General features: G+C 47.6%; 1 protein-coding gene across 3 annotated transcripts in view; it reads right to left on the bottom strand.

The window, feature by feature from the left end:
- The window catches only part of LOC139746711 (inactive CLIP domain-containing serine protease A3-like), a 54,810-nt gene extending 33,263 nt beyond the window's left edge, over positions 1-21,547 (bottom strand). The window contains exons 1-2 of one of the 3 annotated variants that reach the window (XM_071658194.1): positions 21,303-21,547; positions 20,378-20,479 (exon numbers count right to left, since the gene is read on the bottom strand). The gene's annotated coding sequence lies outside the window, so the exon portion shown is untranslated. Of the gene's footprint in view, positions 1-20,377; positions 20,480-21,302 lie in introns of those variants that run through there. The other 2 variants (XM_071658195.1, XM_071658193.1) reach the window with 2 other exon arrangements.
- Positions 21,548-24,852: the final 3,305 nt, after the last annotated feature.

Here is a 24,852-nt window from a genome sequence, read left to right as displayed (position 1 = left end):
TCAAAGGATCGGGTCGAGAGAGAGAGAGAGAGAGAGAGAGAGAGAGAGAGAGAGGGGCCATCGACCCCAAGGCTCGTTCCTTCGTGGGCATATGGGTCGCACCAACGTGGCTCAGGGATCACGGGGAAACCCGACGACGCTGTTGACGAGGTTGAGGCGCAATTGCGGCCGCCAGTGGCATCATGCGTGAAGGCCAACACAACACCAGCCCTCCGGGAGGAGGAGTTGGGATGGTGGTGGTGAAGTGGTCCAGTTTTTATCACATCCTGTGTATTGCGGAGGGTCGAACCGAGACTAGTCTCCGATGGGAGGGGAGGAAGGGGTGTTCGTGGAGAGAGAGGCGTCCCTCGCGTCTCTATGTTTTTAACTTTAAAAATTTTAAGATTCAAGAACAGGGAGAGAGAGAGAGTCCAGGTCACCCCCGACGGTGTATATTGTTCTAGTTCAGGTCCTCCCACGGTACATCGGAACTCGCCCAGGTCCTGAGGTGTACCAGTAGGGGCTCCTCCCATCTCGACTGCACAGAATACACCGTCCCAGTGGTATACCTGAGCCGCACAGCGCTACTCTCGCATGCTGGGTTGAGCACAAGGGGCTCCAATTACGGGGAAATACCAGTGAGCAAATCCGCTGTGGTGAAGGCTTTGTTTATCTTTGGTTTCTGGACTTCCACTGGAAATTACCTGCAGCTGTGAACACCTGGCACGACCCTGGGGGGGAATGATGGTGCGTCCATTGAGCAAGAAGGGGACGACCGACCCGGAAACCCTCCACGATAGACGTGACTAAGGGGATGCTTGAGAAGAAGAAGAAAAAAAAAGAATAGTATCCAACACGACTAAATCGGGACGACATTTTGATGCAGGAGGAGGTTATCTTCTGTTGTTCTCTCGTGTGTTTGGTGTGTACTGGACCGGAGGGAGGGTCACTGACCATCAGGCATAAGATGGTCCATCCGGGTTTACAACACACACACACACACACACACACTATTACATTCGTAGGTGTTACTGGACTCTACCTGCTGGAGGTTACAGTGAACAGTCGACTTTTTTACGGGGCTTCATCATCGTCAGTTGACGAAAAGGAGTACAAAGAAGTCCATTGCCGTCCCCGTTGCAAAGTGGAGCGCAGCCTGACGCCGAAGGAGCCTCTGGGAAAGTGACCATGGAGTAAAACCAGGGCCCTTCAAGTGGTATATATATGTACCGTGTCCTTATTGCTAAGCATGTGTATTGAGACACACACACACACACACACAAGCCTAAGATAGGTACCCATCTGTCGACCAACACTGATGGGAGGATGAACACCTGGGTTGGTTGTAGACCGATTGCCACGCCCAGGATTCGAACCCATGCCGGTCCGACCCCAGGCTGGCCCGTGGTGTCTCATGGTCAGTAACGTGTGTGTGTGTGTGTGTGTACTGTCTGGTAATGGCCTCTATTCACTAACGTCGAGTAACCAAGTTGGGGGCTTTTTGATCTTCGACAGTTACACCTCCTCTGCACTATCGTGTACGATCCTAAGATACGAGCCACAGTGACCACTGGCGGCAACAGTATGTGTGTGTGTGGAGAGAGAGAGAGAGAGAGAGAGAGAGAGAGAGAGAGAGAGAGAGAGAGAGTCAGAGTTCTACGGGCCTAAGATAAATGGCGCGCAGAATTTGTATAGCTTGCATATTAAGTTCGCTCTTCCATCTACCTCCGCTTCTCTCCAACTCGACGTATGTCTCCCTCCCTGTGGTCAAATCCTCACACAAGCATCTTTTAGACGGTTATACTTTGTCTTCGCTCCAGAGGACGAGTGTGGGCTCAGACATGTCGCCCAGGGACCAACATTTTCCGCCACGCTTGGCAGGTAAGTTTATCCAAGTCTTGTAGTCGACATGAAAGTCATTCGGAGCAAATGGCAGTGTATATCCCGTCTGTGGCCTGCACGAGTTTTAGAAGGTACACAGTCAGTCAAAGGCAGTTATATATATATATATATATATATATATATATATATATATATATATAATCCCTGGAGGGATAGGGGAGAAAGAATACTTCCCACGTATTCCCTGCGTGTCGTAGAAGGCGACTAAAAGGAGAGGGAGCGGGAGGTTGGAAGTCCTCCCCTATTCTTTTTTTTTTTTTTTTTTTGATTTTCCAAAAGAAGGAACAGAGAAGGGGGCCAGGTGAGGATATTCCCTCAAAGGCCCAGTCCTCTGTTCTTAACGCTACCTCGCTAACGAGGGAAATGGCGAATAGTATGAAAGAAATATATATATATATATATATATATATATTAGTACAGGAGGATCTATAAAGGAAGGATTACATATACACTACGAACATCGAGCAATGTGTGACTCAAAGACCTCATTTTCCACTTGGATGATGCTCATAAAGGCGATAATCCTGCAGGTGTACCATGCTGTAACGACCGGCCGCCGGCCCCGTCAGATGCGAGAGTGACATCACTTTATGGGCCGCGTGTGTATACGAGCACAACCGAAGAAATTGCGAGTACAATCATCGCACACCGTAATAACCTCGTTTGGTATACACGCCGAGGCGTACCTCAAGGTTAAACATTCCTTTTCGTTTTGATGTTAGGAGCTACAGACTCTACAGGCTACGGACGTAGCTCCGGCCGGGCTCCTGTTGGCAAAGATCGTTCCTGACGAAAAAGAGTTAACTCAAACGATCCGTTGGCGCGTCGTGCCATCATCAGCCTAGCCAGTGTGTGCACTGGCTGATCGACGGCGAGCCCCGACACACCCACACACACCACACCCACACACACACACCACACACACACACCACACTCACACCCACACACCACACCCACACACACCACACACACACCACACCCACCACACCCACACACACCACACACACACACACACACCACACCCACACACACACACCACACACACCAACCACACCACACACACACACACACACCACACCCACACACACACACACCACACACACAGAGCTTCCAGCTTGTGGCTTCGTCGTTACCTGAGGAACTCCCAGGGAACTCCCCAGAAACTCCGCCATCCTTGATCGCTACCTCGTCAGCAACAACAGTTGCTGCCTCCTCCTCCTCCTCTTCCTCATCATCCTACTGCTCCTCAAAACGCTCTCTCTCTCTCTCTCTCTCTCTCTCTCTCTCTCTCTCTCTCTCTCTCTCTCTCTCTCTCAACGAAGACCGTGTTAAGAAGTTTTGCCATCGCTTCCCCCGCCTGTCCATTACTTCTTCACATTCCCACCTCCTCTGGGACCACTGGATCAGTCTAAACAAAACTTGACAGTGACGGATCTTCTGCGGTTCCTCCACCCCCAACATTCAATATGGCCGCTGTTCCTTAAAGATGATACTTCTCAAGATAGCCACAATGTCGTCCTTTAAGGTCATACTTGACCTGTGGTTAGATACATTCTGAACAGATATTTGATGTATATAGTACAGAATCAAGTTTATTTAAGAATCTTTGATATATTGTTTCGCCTATTTTGACCTATTTTGTCAAAAAAAAAAAAAACCCTAAGTCACTTTACACCAAATTGGTTAGAGGGGGGTCCGTGGACGGTCCTCTTTCAAAATTGTGTTAGATGACTCGGAGACCACCACCCAATATGGCCACTGTTGGTAGAAATCTGTCACCAAACAGCCATAACTATTTCGTCTTTCTTTACGGCAGACAACGAGCCATGACTTATGTTTCACGGCAGAATATGGCCCATTAACTTGATGCATGGCGGAACTAAACATTAACTCTCAGTTCCATGAGAGAGAGAGAGAGAGAGAGAGAGAGAGAGAGAGAGAGAGAGAGAGAGAGAGAGAGAGAAGGGTACTTCTCACACCCCAGGTCAGTGTGAGAGGAGAGTACCTCTCTCACATCCCAGGCCAGTGTGAGAGAGAGAGTACCTCTCTCACATCCCAGGCCAGTGTGAGAGAGAGTACCTCTCTCATATCCCAGGCCAGTGTGAGAGAGAGAGTACCTCTCTCATATCCCAGGCTAGTGTGAGAGAGGAGAGTACCTCTCTCACACTCCAGGCCAGTGTGAGAGCGGAGAGTACTCTCTCACATCCCAGGCCAGTGTGAGAGCGGAGAGTACCTCTCTCACATCCCAGGCCAGTGTGAGAGAGGAGAGTACCTCTCTCACACACCCCAGGCCAGCGTGAAGAAGGAGAGCGCATCATGTATCCTATGTCTCCAAACTCATTGTAAACCACCACCAGCCTCCCACACACCCCTCGCTGGCCAGCCACGTCCCCCTTGCGTCTGGAACCACCATGGGGGGGCCGGGAAATTGCTGTACACAAACGAGATACCGTACAACACGTCCCACTTTGTCGCCCAGTGTCATGACGCCTCACGTCATATGCAGGAATCCATGAGGAAACGCGTCACAGCCAACACAGTTATGCTGTGCATACAATGGCGTGGGTGGTGAGTGTGTGTGTGTCATCCGCAAAACATCTCGACTTTGGCACGTTTCTGCTGGTAGTTCTGAGAGTGTATTTAGCAAGGGATGGGGGGAGGTCGTGCTACACACACACACAAAGCTCCTCCTCTCCATACACAAAGAGAGGAGAAAACTCTGCAGGTGGTGGTGTTCTGTCATATCCGTTTCTTGGATCTGGGTGAAGTGCAGTGTAACCCACATTTCTATTAACCTTTCTGCACATCCAGTTTATTTCGTCGTACAACAAAGATCTAAAGCTCACGTATACATAAAGCTCACGTATACATAAGGCTCACGTATACATAAAGCTCACGTATACATAAAGCTCACGTATACATAAAGCTCACGTATACATAAAGCTCACGTATACACAAGGCTCACGTATACACAAGGCTCACGTATACACAAGGCTCACGTATACATAAAGCTCACGTATACATTAAGTTCACGTATACATTAAGCTCACGTACACATATTTAGACTATACGTTTCACGGTTGCTAATCTAAGCAGATGTTTATTTCTGTTAGACATTCTAAGCAGAGAAAGTAGGCGAAATACATGGACCTAGCAACTAAACTACACTCCTCTATTGAACACGTCAACCAGCAGTACTACCGTCACTTCTGTAACAACCCATAATGATACAGACGCAAGTCTCTTTTCACGTCCACTGTATCTGTTACAGCGAGTAGGCAACTTAGGCACCAAACGTAATCTTTGCACTAGTAGAAAAAAAAAAAAAGTGGGAAAGAAAATTCCTGACGTGTGCTGTACTGTCTACATAAAAAGATATTTCATCTCGGACAAACGTAACGTACCATTTTGTAACTTTCGTCATGTTCCGACACCACACAAATCGACATGCATGACGTGAGCAGCTTTGCCTCAGGGTCTGGGTGGACAGTGTCCCTCTCGTTATCGTCCACGTAACGCGAGTCTTTGTCGCAAATGGTCGTCGTATCCTGTAGGTCAGCACAGGTGTGGGGAGTGCAAAAATCTCAGCCAAGCCAGCTTACCACGGCTTGTAGAGGGTACAAATAGATCGGGGGCTTTGACCTCTCTTTTTTTCAAGCCCACATGCAGGGAGAATCATGTTTATCACTTGACGCGGATGATAAGGTAAAGATTAGAGAGAGAGAGAGAGAGAGAGAGAGAGAGAGAGAGAGAGAGAGAGAGAGAGAGAGAGAGAGAGAGAGAGTCTCTATCTCTCCCGCGAGATGTAGGAAGGGTTGACAGGTCCCGAATCCATGTGAATATCTGGTTCCGATCCGGCGTATTAGAAACTCCGTGTCACAAGGCTGCAGTCTTAGGCAGCTGGAAGGAGGAGGAACGCAAGCACGAGAGGATGAACCCCCCTTCTCATGGTGACGTGGTGCGTCAGCAGCTGATGCTCATCAGCACGTGGAGCGGATCATCTCACGAGAGCCACCTGTGGTCGCCTCCTTCTTGGAAGTCGACTACACTGTGCAACAGAACGAACGTTCCCAACCAGCCACAACACGGACCTCACGGGGGTTTTACTACACCTCCTTGAGGGGGACTTTTCCCTTTGTGAGGAGGAGGAGGAGGGTTCCCGTTCCCGAGGGTTCCCCCAAGACTTTGATGAAATGATCCTGCGAACTTTTGTATAAAGTTCCTGTTTTGACTTCAAATTTTTTTTGCAGCCCCGTCGCAGCCAGCCAGGCCGTAGTAGTGGCTTCCTGCCCTTCCCTCCCTCTCCTCCTCCTCAGGGTGCTGGCCAGAGGTTAACTATAGTTGCACTCCTCACCGTCCGTCTCTCCCACCCGACCCACCCCAGCTAGTACACTTCCTCCTCCTCCTCCTCCTCCTCCTCTCCCTCTCTCTCTCCTCCCTCCCTCTTAAGCGCTGCCCGGGATTCCCTCCGCCACACCTCCACACGCCTCCAGCCTCAGGTCACACCTTACGAGACCATCCGTCGATTCACTGACCCTCCACCACCTGCAGCGAGTTCTCCGCTCAACTGCCCTCACGCATACAACGTGCAGTCCGGGGGCGAGTGCTGTTGGTGGGAGGCTGTAGCTAAGCCCTGTATGCAGTCCTGACCCAACGTGGGTAACTCTAAACAGGTCCCCGTGCATGGCTGTATCCCTGTGCATGTCTCTGTCCTCGTGCATGGCTCTGACCTCGTACATGGCTGTGTTCCCGTGCATGGCTCTGTCTCCATGCATGGCTCTGTCCCCATGCATGGCTTTGATATCACTCGTTTCCCTCTTTCTGGTCACTGTCGATTGGTGGACTTGACATCCGTTGAATGGCGATGGTTCCTCAGGTCTCCCTCCGTCCACATGCAGTCTCGACCTTCCAGCCGCGCCCTTCTTCTGGAGAGGTGTCTTCCAGCACCCGAGAACGTCTCTCTCTCTCTCTCTCTCTCTCTCTCTCTCTCTCTCTCTCTCTCGATGAGGCAGAGTCTTTCCTTCCTCTCTTCATAGCTCGCTCCACTCAGGTACCAACCACTCTGTGTGCATTCCTTTAGGCCAGTTCCAGCAGCAGTTCCACTTCGGCCTCCTTAAGTGAGGTGGTCGAATATTTTTTTTTTTTTTTTGGCCTCCCTCACGATCCTCCCCCCTCAGATGAAGTGCTGGAGACGTAGTGCAGCGTAAATGTCAACAATCCTAAGGGAGGTCCCCGTCTCTCTCTCTCTCTCTCTCTCTCTCTCTATCTATCTATCTATCTATCTATCTCCTGCCTCGTTCGGCAAAACCGTTCACAGCGGTGGTCTCAGCAACCGAGCCCCTGACAAGAGAACTATCCATCCTCTCTCTCTCTCTCTCCTCCCTCCCTCCCACATGCCACCTCCTCCCTCCCTCCCCGATACGCAAGGCCTTTGTTCTCCTCCCACTTACGCACCAGTCAAGTCACCCGGAGTAACAACATGTTGGTTACAGCTCACCATCTCCACTCTCCTTTGAGGGGGTCGAGTATCAAAAAAGGTTTTCTTGGAAGACCGAGAATTAATGAAGGGTCCCACCTGCCCAGTTTATCCTAGGTTGTTGCTCACACACGAACCCGAGTAGATTCGTGACGAAAGATTCTCTCTCTCTCTCTCTCTCTCTCTCTCTCTCTCTCTCTCTCTCTCTCTCTCTCTCTCTCTAGCTCTCTCTGAATCCGTATCACTTCCCACTGCGGCAACTTGGTGACTGTGGCTAGCATTAGTGGCGATAGTGTCCGCCCACTGTGTAACGTACTTGAGTCATGGTTATACCATCACATACGAACCACTGTGACGACGAGCACAATTGCGAGAAGGTCTTCTCCGGGTGTTGTCTTACCCCTCCCCTCTCAACATCACTCGCTACACACAGTTACGCATGCCCAGGTCCCCTTTATCTTGGGGGGAGGGAGTTGCGCTCCCAGCAGGAACAGAGTAAGACAGGCTTCCTGCTAAGGGGGTAAGAAAGTGGTGTGTGTGTGTGTGTGTGTGTGTGTGTGTGTCCGTCCTTCGTTTGATGATGATGACGATGACGTCCCGTTCAAGGCAGTTCCTCGCTCGCGGGGGTCACCCTTTTTTGCAGGTAGTTTCCGTAAGTAGAGAGAGAGAGAGAGAGAGAGAGAGAGAGAGAGAGAGAGAGAGAGAGAGAGAGAGAGAATCAGCAGGCAGAGACGTCGCGATCCCCGGAGGCGCCGGCAGGTAATTAACTGATAGAATTTTCCTTGTTGGCTCCGTCGACGGAACTGCTGCTGCAGCAGCTGCTGGTGGTGGGAGGGAGGAGGAGAACAAAACCAGGTGTTCCGTCCTCCCACGGCCGTCGCCCAGGTATTCTCCGGGGGACTTTGGAGCCGTCGTCCATCGACGCCAAACAACTAATGGCTGGGTTCTGCACACACACACACACGTCGAGAACCTGCCACCCCCGGAGGGCGGCATGGCCGTGCGAGGCCATCGGGTCCCTCAAGCTATGTCTTCCCCCCCCCCAGACATCACGGCGAACTCCACCCGTAGGGGAGGGAGAGACGCATATCAACTGCTGCAGGAGGACGGAAGGCACCTGGAGAACTGACGCTACGAGTCATGACGAAATATATTCGAGCTTTTATTCACTTAGAGAAAAAAAAATGAGTTTTTGACGATAAACTTCGCTGTCTTTTTTTTTCCCCTACAAAACTCGAACGTTTACTTCACTTAAGGGATATCGGCTTGCCTCCAGACGTGAAATTTACAAGCGATCCTGAATCTATCAAACACACACACACACACACACAGACACACACAAAAGAAGGAACATATTCCGTGGGTGTTGTTGGGGAAACATTTCCGTGCAAACGCGAAATCTGCATTGTGTGCGAGTCTTTAACAATTTAACAATAAATTAACAAATCACAAAATACCCTTGTGTGTGTGTGTGCGTGTGTGTGTGTCTAGCTACAGACATACATACAGATATAATAGCATTTAGACAGACCACTTTGTACTTGTGTCACGAAAAGTTTCTAATATTTGTGTAGAGGGAGGAGTGACTCGTTTTGTAAGTAGGTAGATAGGTGGATAGGTAGGTAGGTAAGTAGGTAAGCAGGCAGGTGGGTTGGCAGGTAGGTGTGTAGGCAGGTACGTAAGCAGGCAGGCAGGTAGGTAGGTGTGTTGGCAGGTAGGTGTGTAGGCAGGTACGTAAGCAGGCAGGTAGGTAGGTAGGTAGGTGTGTTGGCAGGTAGGTGTGTAGGCAGGTACGTAAGCAGGCAGGTAGGTAGGTAGGTAGGTGTGTTGGCAGGTAGGTGGGTACGTAAGCAAGCAGGTAGGTAGGTACGTACGTATGCAGGCAGGTAGGTAGGAAACCAGGTAGGTAGGCATGTAGGTAGGTAAGCAGTCAGTTAGGTAGGTAGGTGCACTTGCTCAATGGACCCAGCGGCTGGTGGGAAGCAGCGATAATGGGACTCTGGCAGGGTCCCAGCCACAGACCCAGGTAACTGACCACACAGCCACAGACCCAGGTAACTGACCACACAGCCACAGACCCAGGTAACTGACCACACAGCCACAGACCCAGGTAACTGACCACACAGCCACAGACCCAGGTAACTGACCACACAGCCACAGACCCAGGTAACTGACCACACAGCCACAGACCCAGGCAACTGACCACACAGCCACAGACCCAGGCAACTGACCACACAGCCACAGACCCAGGCAACTGACCACACAGCCACAGACCCAGGCAACTGACCACACAGCCACAGACCCAGGTAACTGACCACACAGCCACAGACCCAGGTAACTGACCACACAGCCACAGACCCAGGTAACTGACCACACAGCCACAGAAAAGACGAGAGCAGAGAGAGGAAGGTAGAGCGCCATGTCATTGGTCAACATGAATCTGTTCACAGCCTTAAAAAAAAAATGAAGGTTCTGGCAGTCTTCTCTTGAGGCATTCCCCAAAATTGGGTTACGTTCAGCGTTGTTCTTTGTTTTGTCCTTAAGAAGGGATTATGTACTTAAGGTCGCACCCTCTAGTGCCCGTAAGAGAGAGAGAGAGAGAGAGAGAGAGAGAGAGAGAGAGACAACATGGTAGTAAGAACGTAACGAGGGCACGATGAGGGAGAAGAGAGGGCGCGCTCGCGGAAGCACACACACACACACACCTGGCTCCCTAGCGTTAACAGCTGCTTGTACCAACGGGTGTGTGTGTGTGCCTCTCTCTCTCTCTCTCTCTCTCTCTCTCTCTCTCTCTCTCTCTCTCTCTCTCTCTCTCTCTCTCTCTCTCTCTCTCTATCTCCTCGAGGATCCGAGATTTCCGAATGTCTTCCGCAACCCAGCCTAGTGCCCGTCACACAGACACACGCACACCCTCCAGATGCTTGCTCGAACGCTCTCTCGCTGGCCCATCAGGTGCGCCTCGCGGGCACACGTCACAACAATGGTAGCTCACACGTCATCAAGGCAGCTGGAAACAGATGTTTGTGGTGTGTGTGTGTGTAAGGCGAGGTCGTTTTACCTGGAGAGCCGCCCTGGGCATCGCAATCCAGCGACCTCTCTTATCTACGTAGGCAGAGCACCGGAGCACTAAAGGCACGAAAACCTTTAGTCCATGCCAAGCCTCGGGGTTGTGTCGTCGTGATCAAGGGTCGTTCAGCGAGCGTAGCTTAGCTATGTAGTGACCGTCACATGACGCATCACATGCGGGTCCAGATACGTGGGAGGGTGACGGAAGGAGACATGAGGGGGGGGGGGGATGGGGTCTCAGGACACATGGGTGGGTGACGGAATGACACATGAGGGGGAGGATGGGGTCTCAGGACACATGGGTGGGTGACGGAGACCAGAGGAGGGGGTGTCTCAGGACACATGGGTGGGTGACGGAGACCAGAGGAGGGGGTGTCTCAGGACACATGGGTGGGTGACGGAATGACACATGAGGGGGAGGATGGTGTCCCAGGACACATGGGCGGGTGACGGAATGACACATGAGGGGGAGGAGGGCGTCTCAGGACACATGAGTGGGTGACGGAAGGACACATGAGGGGGAGGAGGGCGTCTCAGGACACATGAGTGGGTGACGGAAGGACACATGAGGGGGAGAGAGGGTGTCTCAGAACACATGCGAAGAGCGACAGCAGGACACAGGAGCGTCTGGGGTCGTCCGGTGACACATGGGAGGGTGATTTTTTTTTTTCAGGATACACGAGAGAGAGAGAGAGAGAGAGAGAGAGAGAGAGAGAGAGAGAGAGAGAGTTAACAGTAGCACACTTAAGGACAAGGCGAGAGGCAAGATATTATCTTAGTTATATGTCTCAAAAGTCGATAGCACAATACACCCTGGCTTCCTAGCCGGTCCTTCCCTCCACACAAACACACACACACACACACACACACACACACAGACACATCGCTGCTGCTCGTGTTGGCTGGGCGAGAGCAGCAGAGCCAAATAAAACATCTGTGTCACGGTGGACCACAGCCACTGCTCGCTAACTTCCGGCACACTGGAGCGTGGCGCATAATCATCACACACACACACACACACTCACTTTCCTCTTGTTTCCTCCCCCCCACCTCTCTCTCTCTCTCTCTCTCTCTCTCTCTCTCTCTCTCTCTCTCTCTCTCTGGGGAAACATCACCTCCACCTTCCCCTCTCCCCCCATGGCGGGAGGCGAAATGACAAGGGTCATTGTCCATGCTACCAATCACCAATTGGGGGAGAGAGAGGGGTGGCATTTCCTTGGAACAAATTGGATGACGTGTAGTAACGAAGGTCTTCCTGTGATTAGAATCTTTTTTTTTTGTTAATGCAAATGTATGTTGTTTTCACTATTTCCCCAGTTCAAGCCTGGCCTGTTCAGGGTCTGACTCATCGGTGTAACGAGTAATATTCTCTCTCTCTCTCTCTCTCTCTCTCTCTCTCTCTCTCTCTCTCTCTCTCTCTCTCTCTCTCTCTCTCTCTCACACACACTGGAGGCGAGGCCATGAGACAGACTTGCTCAGCGACCCCAGCGAACCAGCAGCAACGAGGCCTTCAAACCAGTATCTTCGCCCCTTTTAACAACCATCCCAACCCCCCTTAACAACCATCAAAATCCCCTTAAACACCATCCCAAGCCCCTTAACAACCATCCTACACCCCATTAACCACTATCCCACGCCCCTTAAACATTCCAAGCCCATAAATCATCTGCAGCCCATTAACAACCATCCCACGCCCCCTTAACCATCCCACGCCCCCTTGAACCATCCCACGCCCCCGTAACAACCATCCCACGCTCCCTCCTCAGCACCACACCCCATTAACCACTATCCAACGCCCCTTAAACATTCCAAGCGCATTAATCATCTGAAGCCCATTAACAACCATCCCACGCCCCCTTAACCATCCCACGCTCCGTAACAACCATCCCACGCCCCCGTAACAACCATCCCACGCCCCCTTAACCATCCCACGCCCCTTTTAACCATCCCACGCCCCCGTAACAACCATCCCACGCCCCCGTAACCATCCCACGCCCCCGTAACAACCATCCCACGCCACAGTAACAACCATCCCATGCCCCCGTAACAACCATCCCACGCCCCCTAACACCCATCCCACGCCCCTTTAACCATCCCACGCCCCCCTAACACCCATCCCACGCTTCCTCCTCAGCATCACTTACCCAAACTATAACCCGAGTCTTCAGTGTACCTTCCCGCCTCCCTCTGGTCAGTCAGGTTGTTGCATCGAACATTCATATTTTGTTGTTACTCTCGCGACAGCTCTATTTACACCTGGAGCACGACGGTACGACCCTTGTGCACGACGGTACGACCCTTGTGCACGACGGTACGACCCTTGTGCACGACGGTACGACCCTTGTGCACGACGGTACGACCCTTGTGCACGACGGTACGACCCTTGAGCACGACGGTACGACCCTTGAGCACGACGGTATGACCCTTGATCATGAACGGTATGACCCTTGAGCACGATGGTACGACTCTTTTGCACGACGGTACGACCCTTGAGCACGACGGTACGACCCTTGAGCACGACGGTACGACCCTTGAGCACGACGGTACGACCCTTGAGCACGACGGTACGACCCCTTAAGCACGACGGTATAACCCTTCAGCAAGAAGGTACGACCCCTTGAGCACGACGGTACGACCCTTCACCATGAGGGTACGACGATTTGGCACGATCGTATAACCCTTAAGCGCGACGGTATGATCCGGCACGACGGTTGTAAACCAGCACGACCGACAGTACGACCTTTCCCGCACGACCTTACGACGCCTGTGTACGATGGCCTGCATGGTGGTCCGTCGATCCGATCCTCAAACGCCAGATAGAAAAAAAAAAATAAGTGGCTATCGTGTCCAATATAACGAACCACACCACTGCCACATGCAAATGAAATGTCCCCCCAGCAAAATCAGGACCAGACTCTACAATCAAACCCGTCCCATAAAGTGAGCGCCCGACCATGCCCTTAGTCGAGTGTACTCAGACTTACAAAACACACGCGCGCGTGCGCACATACATACTACTACTACTATTTGCAGGTCGACACAGCCGCCACCATGTGTTGTATCCTTTCCTACGTTGGAGGCTCCAGTCACGAACAGAAGTCCACATCGAGGACGCATCTTTACCGAAATGTAAGAGGAAGATTATGGAAGGGAAATAGAAAGAGACATGGGATAGTATTTGAGAATTTTGGAGGAAGTGAAAACCCTGTCTTTTAATATGTGCCAGGTTATAGTATGGTTATTGGGAAAGACGTGTAGAGTGTTCCAAAACTTGGAGGTGTAGGGAAAGAAACAGTTATCAAAACAGCCACACTACGTGACGCAGTGGCTTGCCAGGTATCGCGTGGTCTAGCTAGTGTTGAGGGGGGGTGGCACACAAGCAGCCAGCTCTCGGGTTCAAAATCCAAAGTAATACCTATGGAAGAGGAAAAGTGAACCAACATTGCGGCGTAAGACAAGAGGGAGGGTCAGGTTTGGAAGTTAGCCTGGGCGAGCTTACGAGTCGGACCGCTTTCGACTTGACACTGTCGAGTAAGAATGTAAAGCTAGAACTATTCCAGATTTGAGGGCAGTACTCCACACGAGGATGGATCAATCCTTTGTATCAACGGAGAAACTGTTCAGATGAAACGAAAGTTCGACATCGTGAGAGGACACCCAGTTTCTTAAGAGGCAGACTCAGCTATTTCCGTAATATGGGGTTTCCAAGAAATTACTTTCATAGAGTCGACAGGTGGAGGTACAAAACAGTCAAAGGAGAGACGAGAGTCGTGAAGAGTCTTCGATAGAGAGATGGGTAGAAACTGAGTCTTGGAGGCTTTAAACTCAACTAGATTTCGTCTTCTTCACCGAGATTACTTACTCCAAATCTAAGTTTACCAAGGAAGCTGTATGTTCGGATACTTCGTGCGCACACATCCCTCCGCTCCTGTGTACGAATGAAGGTCACCTGTACGTGAACGGTGTTCTTATCTCGGCGGTTCAGTATAGCCAACACGACCCAACATCCTACCGGGGTTCCCCAAGGCTGGCGTCTGTACCCTCTCTCACACCAGTCAGGCAACACCACACCCCCCCGGTAACCCCACAGGTCCTACAGGCTAGCAACCAAGAGCAGTCCAAACAACAACAACAATCCCCCCCAAACCCCGCCTTGCCCCTACGTGAATACCCCGCCACGCTAATCTGCTGTACCCCCCCTGCCTCGCACAACTTTCCGGGTATAGGACTGCCACTAGGGGTAGACACCCGGTATGGGAGGATTGTGTCGTCTGGGTCAGAATTCATGAAATGCAATGTTCCCGTCGACCGTTGGATGTGCCGTGTGCACCACCTGCACACCTGCCCCCCCACCTCATTGCTCCCACGGGGCGTCCCGTGGGACCGGAAGTATACCCAAGGGTCATTGGGGGCAAAGCCCGAAGCAAGCCCAAGGGTCAGGGGGGCGACACCTGAAACAAGCATTTGGTTCAGGGACAACGTCTGAAGAAAGCCCAAGGGTAAGGGGGATAATTCCTGAAGCAAACCTCACCCCTACACATCCTTGGAGAGCAGAAACCCTCTTGGATGACCTACTGTGCATACATTTTTATAAGACTGGGATGCTATAGGGTTCCTTGCACTCGCTGGCGTCCCCACACACACACACACCACCTTCAAGTGACCGAACCACCAGGCAGATTACCAAATTCAGTAGTTACCCACCGCGCCATCGAGGCTTCAGAGTCACCGACAGTGGAATGTTGGTCCATCATGGAAGATGAGGTAAAATGGATTTCGATAATGACCCCCTCTGCTCCCTGTGGCGATTCCTCCTCGCGCGTTCCTTCTTAAGTTATTCTGTCGTAAGTCCAGCTCACCCATCCAGAGAATAGAGTCCCACAACCCTAACACACACACACTCACCTTAAACCTTGTCATCAGCACTTTTTTTAAAAGTACGTTTTCCCGTTGTCTGAGTTACCCGCCTAAATTTAAAAAGCTGCATCACGAAAGGTAACAGAATTCGCAGTGAGCAGCACAACCTCATACAAATTATCATTCTACCTAGACGATACATCTGAGGCTTTGCATAAAGATTGTAAGTATGACTTAAGTACAAGAAATGTCGAACTACTTAGAGACTAGGTTTCCTAAAATGGACAACATTCCTCAAACCTATGTATTTTAAAGTCGACCATCTTTTCCGTCATCATTCTAACATTCCATGTACAAAAACAATCATATCCTATATCTCATATCATTCATGTAACATAACTCCCGGTTCACAGCGAGCCACTTACATACAGATAATGTAAATATAAGAATTATCAACACCTTAAGAAATGCGTAAAAAAAAAAAAGATATTCTCGGTTGGTGGATGGAACAGCTTGACGTTGACGGCAACTGTTGGACTTCAATGCCACAAGAGCCGACCGCTCCACGGGAATGACCCTTCCCTCCCTCATGACATGACATGAATAACGTCATTTCACTCTTAATTTTATTTTGTTAAAAGTGACAGTCATAACCCCGGTTCCAATCATTTGTACAGCTTTTACCTTAAAAGTTGCGTCACACATATGAGAAATAATCTTTTGATTTAGTTACGCACAATTAGCCATTTCTTTGCTTCTAGCACATACACACACACACTCGAAAAAGCTGACTGATATGGTTCAGGTGACCTGCAGCAAAGACTGACATTGGATGAAGTTGGGTTCAGACCTGGTAAACCATACGAAACGAGTGCATTTCGTCCTCATTCTGCGGCAAGAATCCAGAGGTGATAAAGGCGTCTGACAACCAAAGGGCTTGGTGTCACCTTGAGCGTCCTCCCTTCCCCCACCCGCACAAAACCAGATCCCGGGCGGCCACCCCCATCCCCCCACTATAGTCTTCCACTCACCACCGCCTCCAGTCTAGTAATTTACCTTGGCTGAAGTGCCGATTAACTTTAAGATGCACCCACTGCTTATAGCTTCCAATCTGGTAACGAGGAAGATACTCGGAATTTAGGAAAAATTTTAAAGTGTGTATGCAATTATGATAAAGGTTTTTGATAGAGGTACCCTAATCTCGTAAATCTATAGCCATACAATACTTCAAATTTTTTCTATTCATCCAGCAATATCACCTTCCCAAACCAACTTATTCCATTCATGAACAACTATACCACAAAAATACTTTACATATTACTGGCACAATGTATTATGACCTTTGGTTTTTTTTCATCTTTCCAAGAACTGTTTACATCATGAAACTGATCTGGGAACTGAGTTTACGGCCAAGTTCCCATTTACTCTCGTCTCTTCCATGAATGGCAAGTTTGTGGCCACTCAACTTCTCGCTTTACCAAGTTCTCTTAATTTTGGTACCATCTTTACTGCCTTTCTCTAGCATAGACCTTCTCTATCATTGGCCTGTCTATAGAGTACGCTCGTTTTCCACTCCGTCACTCTGCCTCACTTTAGCGTCTATTGAACAGCATTTCAATTGAAGAAGTCTGTCTTGTGCAAGTGTAAACATCTTCAAAAGATGGTGAAACTTCATCAGAATCATGAGTTTTATTTAATGACTCAGACCTCTTAGTGTTGATAATGTCAAGTTTCTTTCCTCCATTTTCATCTCACTAGTGATAAGGCTATAATGTCTTCCACCTTGAAAACACTTGAGCTTGTTATTCACTTCCTCGACATATTCTTACTCATCCTCAATTATTGTTCCCTGTGACAGATTCCTTAACCTTTTCAAGTGACAGTCTATTACTGACGAAGTTATGGAGAAGTTTTGGATTGCCATCTTCCCGTTTCCAAAATATTCTTTTGACAATTCTTTGTTCCTCCTGTCTTCGTCCTGGTAAGGTGGTATGGGAGTGTAGACTCCATCTCTTTGCCAATGCACATCTTGATGCTCCTTTGCATTTTCAAGTCTCTATATACCATTCTTCCATCTTTCATAACCTTCCCTCTCTGTAGTTGAGGCTAAAGATACACAAAGTTCCCACTCCATTGCAAACTTCACGGAACTTTTTGCCACAAAACAACGTTTTCAGTGTCCTCCTTACCATGCTTGTTACTTCGCACAAAAAATCCCGTATAATCTTGTTACAATATACATAACACCAAGAAAAAAAAAAAATTAAAGATCCCTAGACCCCAATCTAATTCAATGATGGTGGCTGTGTTTACAAAAACTCCCTGATCCCCCTAGACCCCAATCTAGTTCAATGATGGTGGCTGTTTACAAAAACTCCCTGATCCCCCTAGACCCCAATCTAGTTCAATGATGGTGGCTGTTTACAAAAACTCCCTGATCCCCCTAGACCCCAATCTAGTTCAATGATGGTGGCTGTTTTGCAAAAACTCCCTGAAGGTGTCCGCTTCCTGTGGGGTGGCGGGGGGAGAAAACGCTGGGCCCGTCAAATGTTGTGACGTCACTTGAAGGCAATACGTCAAGGTTCGACTACCCAGGACAGGAAATCGAGGCATCCAGTGTATTTTTCAAATACCACACACACACACTGCTGCATTGAATGGCCATTCTCCTTCACTCCTCTCTCGTGAAAACGACTTTGAGAGCCTAGTCATGAAGAGCTAATTTACCAGCTATTTATGAAAGGTCTCTAGGGAGAATAACATTATCTAACACGAACAAAACGACCCTTCCATGGAAGACGAGTTAGAAAAAATAAAAAATCAAGAATGGACACTACTCAGGGGTAACATTACTCAACGGAACAGCCGTGTATGCGTCACTATGACGGACTTGAATGTAAACTTGGGAAGTCTTGTAGAGGGAGTTTGACCTTGAAGTATTTAATACACCTTCAAGTTTTAGAGCATTTATGATATATTGAATAACTAATATCTCTGGAATCAGGTTATCAACCTCCCAGTACCGCAAGCATCACACCACAACCATAAATGACCATCACAGAGCACCACAACATATCACAATCCCTACCAAACCACCATGCGAGCAGCATTCAACACACCATCGACCGAATGGAGATTCCTTATGTTACCTATAAACCGCCAAATACTGGCTGCAACCTGGATGACAGTTCGTACAGTTTTCTCTTTCTCGAACTATGTAATCTACCAGTGTTCGAATGAAATTAGCAATGGTCACGTCTAGTATTCATTTTTTCTTTGTCAAATTGATCAGCAAACGTTGGTATAGTAAGTTATTACGAGCATAGTTCGTCAGTCATGGCTCACTGGTTGAATTACCCGTCACAGTGACGACACAGATGTACGGCGCCTACACGATTGGCCGACATCCTACATAGTGCCCACGAGTCCGTCCCGATGATTGGCTGCGATCTCTGCATTCGCTAAGCGACTGGATGACATTAATAGTGACGTCACATAGGCCACATGCATAGTGAGTTATGTGGTCTTGGAATTATCTTTAACACCTGAAGAACGTGTTAAAGTTTTTTTTTTGTGAATGTAAATTAGGTTGACAGCCTTAATGAATGACCCTGGCAATTGATAGGCTTAAAGCCCAAACCACCAATCATCAAGGGTGTTGGTGCAAGACCGTCCCATTAATAGGGCATGATCTCCCCATCTACTGACCCCTCCCTCACTGCACTAGACTGATTTACCCCTTATATACCTCATCTTCATTACACAATCCTCATACCATTTTCACAACCCTTCATTACATACCAATCATCCTCATACCTCCTCTTCACTACCCTCTCCTCAGACCTTTCTTAACCCTATCCCTATCTGTCCAAAACCATCACCCTCATCTGCATACCTTTCATTTATCTCTTCCCTTGTCCTTTTGCGTTAAAACCCTCACGCCCACATTTCTCATCCTCGTAACCTTCAAACTTTCCTTGTTCACACACCTCTGTCTCACCGATTGCTTCACCTTCCCATCCTTTATTTCCACAAACCTCACCATGACACAGACCCTTGAATACCTCGTACTCAAACTTTCCAGGCAGCACCGTGACAAGCCATTTCACCTATCGATGTTCACATATAAAGAAATCTACTTACACATCTGATTACGACCCACAGAAACTGAAGTGGAGACTGCATGCGATAGGAAGCGTATACGTTACACACCATCCGTAAGCTACCCACTATATATATTATCCCTGGGGATAGGGGATTAAGAATACTTCCCACGTATTCCCTGCGTGTCGTAGAAGGCGACTAAAAGGGGAGGGAGCGGGGGCTGGAAATCCTCCCCTCTCTTTTTTTTTTTTTTTTTAATTTTCCAAAAGAAGGAACAGAGGGGGCCAGGTGAGGATATTCCAAAAAAGGCCCAGTCCTCTGTTCTTAACGCTACCTCGCTACCGCGGGAAATGGCGAATAGTTTAAATATATATATATATATATATATATATATATATATATATATATATATATATATATATATATATTACTGGATAGCTGGAGTACAGGTACTTAAAACACGAGATTTCCCGCACCGGCTAGGATTACCCCTTACCCCTTCCACACTGGTAAGTGGCTCTATACTTTAATTAAAACAACCCTCTGCCTATTTGAACGTAGCCACTCCTTCCCCGTCCCTTACAACTAGGTCGTCAAATGCGCTTATACTGGACTGTAAATACACAAGGTATCATTGCTAGTGTTTGATATCTTGGAGAAAAAAAAAATTGGTGGAATCAGTGCCGTGGGGTTGCAGAATAATTTCTTATTCCATGACTAACAATAGATCAGTCTCTTGTCTTTTCCTTTTCCCTTTCTTTACTCTATATTTCAATCAAGGCCTGGCCTTGACGTGGACTATTGTCTAACTGGAGCCTTCGGGGGCGGGGGAGTCCAGCCCAACACCTTTCCATGCATTTTCATATCTTTCGCACCGCATCTCAAGGAACCCCATCAACAAATCGATACCAACACATTTCCAACCCCTTAAAAAAAAAAAAAAATAGAATTTTCCTTCCTGCCAAGTCACCAAACAAGAACGATATTCAATACCTTTATCTCCGGCCGGTAGTCAAGTGGATAGCGTTCTTCTGTGACTGTAGGTCCTCTCCAAGGCTACTTGGTCATGTCGCGGGGGGATGGTGTTCCGGATCCTGTGACAAATGTCTATATAAACATAGGAATCATTCAAGTGATGCTTGTAGTTGTATGTCTCAATCTTTGGACCAAAGAGCAATGTCCAGAATTTTGGACAGAATACTCCTTTTTCTTTTTTTTTTGGTTGTCATAGTTTACATCCGATATGAAAGATAGAATGACATTCATTTCTGTATTATGTAGTCATATTCACTACCATATTCTACCGAAAAAAAAATATGCATTAGAGGTTAACACGTAAGTATATATATTTTCTACATTTAGCCCACTGAACATACCTAACCTAGAATACAAATGTGATAACAGCTGTTCACCTGCGTCCCACAAAATGCAAGACAGCGCTACAATGAAGAAAAAATTCACATACTCGAGCAAACACGATTTGCAGCAATTAATTTTATAATTAACCGTAAATTGAAAGCTTTTCCGTCAGTGATGGAAAATAATACTCGATACGGTAACGTATTATTCTACCTTTAGATTCCATACCTTAGAAGGACATGCTATTATCTAAAGGCTAGAGAAAAGTTAGAAGCCTCTCAAATGAAGCGTTTAATCAATACATTCATAGAGGGAGCAGGTGAACCCACCTTCCTGTAGGAGGAGCACCGGCACACTGACGAACGGCCGTGAACTCATTACGAAAAAGCAAGATTCCGAAAAAAAAAAAAAAATTAATCTACATACATCCATACTCAGAATAACCTTCGGTATTAAATGTCACTAACTGTAACCCGTACACGATATAATACGTAGCATATATCGTACAACGAGCAACATGTTATATAAACAGATGCTGTCCTGTGCAACAGACACTCACGTTTAACCCCGACGCTGGTCCACTGTCAGTCGTCTGCTCGGGCTAAGGATATCACGATCAGTTTTTCTCTTGACGCGCCTATGTAATTTCCGTAATGTCCACCTTGTTCGAGGCTGCCAGTTGATGAAGTCGATGAAATATGCTTCGCAGACACGATCAAAATGGCGGCTGGTTCCAATGATATGGCGAAAAGTTCCGCTAATCTTCACCCCGTCACGTATTATGGGGGTTTCTGACGGTAACCACAGGAGACGGACTGTGGTGGTGTGAGACTCCCTTCCCTACCCTCCAACCACAGTGCAGGAACCGTAGAAACAATCGTTCGCCAACATACAAACGACTGAATTGCTGCTCGAGATGCTTGTTGCACTTCAAATTACAGGAAACCATAAATATATCTGAAGATTGCATGACAACACACGCACACATGAGTGGTTTGTCTCCCCTTTTTTTTTTTATTTAACACTACTAGGAATTTATGCTCAAAGTTGATAGACCAGTTTTTCTTTCTGAAGAACGACAGGAACTTTGGTGCGTTCAAGCTGACACACGAGAGCGTTTCCATAACTTGCAATTTTTTTGGTCACGACGTAAAATACATTCTTGGGACCGGCGGCTGGCGAGAGTAACATCAAATTATTCTTTTACCTAATTTACTTTTTCCAGTTTAAAAGGACTTGCACTTGCTTATTCCACATATTCTACCAATTTCAAACTAAAATTTCTTAGCATTTTGAAACTACCGCAATACAATAAGAAATCTCTGCGTACAAACATAGGCTTTTTAAACAAAAGTGTCTTTTAAATAAATGCGTTGAGAGGTATTAAAATCTTCTCTCTCGGGTGGGTTAAACTTAAAAGAACTTTTATTGTTATACGCCATTGGCTGAAACAAAAATTATCAAACGATAATTGATACTACTAATTTTCTGAGTTATTTATTTTCATACTAGCTGTTTATGGATTTAAAGATATAAATTAGATATTCTGTGAGGCTTGGAAGAGGATGGTAGGCCTCAGGTACATGACAGGCAGTGGATGAGTATAATTGAGGCCAAGGTTGGATTGTCCCTGACGAGATGTCCAATGGTCATTAAGGCGGGAGAAACCATTTTGAATAAACAGAAAAAAATAGGAAATCTTTAAATCTCTAGTAAAGCAATTTTTTCGGCATTTATATTTTTAAATGCTAATATGAACACAGTTATCACTTTCTTTTAATTTAACGAATTCTGGTTGAATAACCCTACCTAATACTAGAAATCAAATCCAATAACATATACACACATACAGGACCTCACTACGCGTCCTACAGATCACCACTTTTTTCTTCAAACACAATTGCCTATGAACTGTTATTATCTACCAGTACTACTACACACACAATATATATATATATATATATATATATATATATATATATATATATATATATATATATATATATATATATATATATATTCATGAGTCTGGATTTTTTTCTCCCATTTGTCTTTAAGGACACCGTCCATACTAGGGTATCAGCCAAAGAGACAGACGGAGACAGACATAGAACCAGTGATCAATGATTCAATCGGGTTTTGAGAATCGTTTGACCATCATATATGAGGCGGTCGACTCCGCCTGCCCGGGAGGTGGGCTCAGTACAACAGTACAAGGTTAAGCGGAAGATCTGATGAGGTTAGTACACCAGAGGCGTGGGGACAGTGAGTGACGTAAGCCGAACACCGACGTGGCTTGACGCTAGAAATTTTCTTGGGATTCAACCCTGGAAATACTCCCCCGAGTATTACCTAAACCGTATTACCTTTTATTTCTGGCGTAATCTTTGCCAGAACCTCTTATCTAAGCCAGACCCGAGCATTTTATTTCCTCTCTTTCTCTTACATATTCACAAGAAAATCACGTACAGAGTCTACTCCATCACATACAACGCCGGAAAAAAAAAAATAATTCTAATCAGTAGAGGACAGTGAAGATATTCTCCAGGATTACGACACCAACAGCCGCCTGGTGGCCAGCCCAGGCACCTACCTGGACTTCCCCAGGACGAGTCTTCCAGCACCGGCACCCGAGAGTGTTGCCGCCACCGCCACCACTAACACCTCAGACCAGGACGCCCACCTTACCCCTTCCACTGGGTATAGAGTCTCCCCACTCGTTGTCGGGGCTGTTTCCATGCCTCCGCCACTGTCATGGCTCCAGGGAAATAATAATTCTGTTGCATAACTGTGCCAAGACTGTCTAGTCATTGAAACCCCCATGGCGGTGGTCGGCCGATGATGCCACACCTTAAGATTCGATTGCTCCACGTTCCTCCTAACTTATAAATCCTTTTTCTTTTTCTTTTTTTTACGTTTTTATAACGATTTCTCCACGCCCACTTCAGTGGGATTTACCCTCCAAGGGCAGTATTGACTTGTGATACAGGTGTGTGTGTGTGTGTGTGTGTGGTTATAGGCTCGAGGCATTGGTAAAACTCAGGTTATCAGGCTGGAGCCAAGGGTTGAACTTAAGTTACAGGCTGAAGTCACGGGGGGCAAAACTCAAGTTACAGGCTCAAGTCATGGGCTGGTCTTAGGTTTGAGGCTTGAGTCATGGGTAGAACTCAGGTTTAGAGGCTTGAGTCACAGAATGAAAAAAAAATGAAAACGCGAGATGAAGAAAAGAGGTGAACTAAAGGGGGGGGGGGGGGGGAGAATGATGTACTGTGTATGAGTAACTTGGATTCATAACAAGTCGAACATGTTTCAAAGTGCACAGACGAAGCCAAGTACATTACGTTCCAAAGGGCACATACGAAGCCTAGTGTTCTGCGTTCCAAAGTGCACAGACGAAGCCAAGTACATTACGTTCCAAAGGGCACATACGAAGCCTAGTGCATTATGTTCCAAAGTGCACAGACGAAGCCAAGTACATTACGTTCCAAAGGGCACATACGAAGCCTAGTGCATTATGTTCCAAAGTGCACAGACGAAGCCAAGTACATTACGTTCCAAAGGGCACATACGAAGCCTAGTGCATTATGTTCCAAAGGGCACAGACGAAGCCTAGTGTTCTGCGTTCCAAAGTGCACAGACGAAGCCTAGTCAATGTTCTAAAGTGCCTAGTATAATAATTTCATGCAATCTTGCAATCAATGGAAACTTAAGACGAATCAGTTCCCTAAACTCCTACAACTTGCTGTCCTCGTCATGGTAAAAAAAAAAATGAATAAAAAACTATGAGAAACATGAAGCATCTGTTGAGAAATTTAGAGATTGACTTTCAAGGTTTATACTCCAGCGAAGCCCAAACTAAGCGTCCAATGATGTACAATGGACAAACAAATGCCAGTTAACGTGTTTACGGCCGCATTGTCAATTAAAAGCACACATTATGTGACAGCCAAAGGCTAGCCTTGAATGTTTCACCTGAGAATGATTGATACAAGTGTGTCAGGCTTGGAAGAGAAACGAAGGTGAGCGTGAGTGGGGGAAAGTGACCTGGATATTCTTCCAGACGTTCACTGGGATGAAAATGACTAAACAAGGGTGGGTTTGTATGTCAC

Source organism: Panulirus ornatus, chromosome 66, assembly GCF_036320965.1.
Source record: "Panulirus ornatus isolate Po-2019 chromosome 66, ASM3632096v1, whole genome shotgun sequence".
NCBI classification, from domain to species: Eukaryota; Metazoa; Arthropoda; class Malacostraca; order Decapoda; family Palinuridae; genus Panulirus; species Panulirus ornatus.
Note: the sequence above shows the minus strand (reverse complement) of the source record. Positions and strands in the feature narration are given on the sequence as shown.